This window comes from Triticum dicoccoides, chromosome 1B (assembly GCF_002162155.2).
Source record: "Triticum dicoccoides isolate Atlit2015 ecotype Zavitan chromosome 1B, WEW_v2.0, whole genome shotgun sequence".
In the NCBI taxonomy this organism is placed as follows: domain Eukaryota; kingdom Viridiplantae; phylum Streptophyta; class Magnoliopsida; order Poales; family Poaceae; genus Triticum; species Triticum dicoccoides.
The window spans coordinates 471,299,028-471,300,621 of NC_041381.1; the positions used below are offsets into that span (position 1 = coordinate 471,299,028).

Here is a 1,594-nt window from a genome sequence, read left to right on the forward strand (position 1 = left end):
GATCGCTTATCGGCTTTGCCAGCGGTTCGCCATATTTCCCTTCCTGCTAGCTCATAAGCGTTCTGTACGCAGCCTGTGGGCTCGCGTGGAGCTGATGGACGTACCCCATCATGCTCTTGACTCGATATAAAAGAACTTCAATTCTTGTTTGCTTAGAAATGAACTAAAACCATTATCCGCATTGGCCAAGCTGGAAGCTAGAAGCAACCAAACCATAACTTACCATATGGATATGGTTTGGATTTATAACATTTTTTTCGGTTGTGTTTTTTCTCAATTCCGATTTGTTTTCCGGTAGGGACCGGGAAAACCGGGAAAACTGGTTTCCAGAAAATCTCGAAATTTTCGAACTTTTTTCGTCTGAAATTTTCAAAAGAATTTTGAATTCAAAAATTTTGTGCCACAATATAAAGGTCTGCGCTTTGTTTTAACGCAGCAATGTGCCTGTTCCATTGGCCAGACCATCTTCCCTCCGAAGGGAGCCTTGCGGGTTCGAATCACGCTTCCTGTGTCGGGCTAATTTCTAATTCTTGTAAAGCATACGGGATGTATTTGAAGTTTGCCGTATAAATTCAAATAATTCAAGAAGTTCGGGCGAGATTTGATTTTTTCGCTTGGTAACGGAAGGGCTGGTTTTCGACTGGTTTCCGAAAATCTCGGCCAAGAAAAACCCCCTGGTTGTGTTACAAGTGGCAGGGGATCGCGACTGCGCTGGTGCGGGCAGCGGGTGCACGCGACCATGGCGACCACGGTGTCCAACAAGGCGTCGCTGGGGCTCTTTGTCGGCCGGTTCGGGTATGCGCCGTTCCGGTGGCCGGTGCTCCTAGGCCGCCCCGTGTACGCGCTGTTGCTGTCCATCAGGAACAGCCACCGCGTGTTCGAGCTGCCGTGGACGCAGGCGGCCGAGGCCTACGCGAGCCTCCTCCCTCCGCGGGACACCGAGTTCCTCCCCGACGACCTGCCGGCGCTCCTCGCCCACGAGCTTACACTCGGCACATTCGTGGCCATTGAGAGCGCCAACCACAACAACGCGTCCGACGCTGGCAGCGGGACGCCGTCCCTGTCGTTCATCACGGTATCCTCCGTTGTTCGCCATGCTGATCGTCTGGGACAAAACCCGCTCGCTCGGCCTACGAGTGGACGGCGTGCCGGCACTGCTGCGGTACTCCCTCGACGCGGTCCGTGCGTTGGACCGTGCCGCACCGTGGTTGCGCCTCCCCTCCGTGCCCGACATTTTCCGCACCTTCGGGGTCTACCTCCTCTATGGCGTCTGCATGTCCGGGCCGGAGGGGCCCGTCCTACTCGCCTCGTTCTGTAGCCATGCCCACAACATGGCCAACGAGAATCCGGCCTGCGGCGTCGTCACCGCCGACATCGCCCGTGACGACCCGACAGCTGCCGCTTCTCCTATGATGAGGACGTTTGGTGCATCAAGAAACTCTCCAACAGCAATGCCACACCCTCCACCTCCTCGGACGACTGGCGCCGCCAGGCAACGTGCGTTTCGTCGACCCCTGCCAGTTCTGACGTGCAACGAACTTGGGTTTTCAACCCGATCGAAATAAGTGCCCCGCGAGTCAGTGGTGGAGCTAGC

At 55.7% G+C, this 1,594-nt stretch overlaps 1 pseudogene; it reads left to right on the forward strand.

Annotated features, from left to right (window-relative positions):
* The window catches only part of LOC119350486, a 13,921-nt pseudogene extending 12,394 nt beyond the window's left edge, over positions 1-1,527 (forward strand).
* Positions 1,528-1,594: the final 67 nt, after the last annotated feature.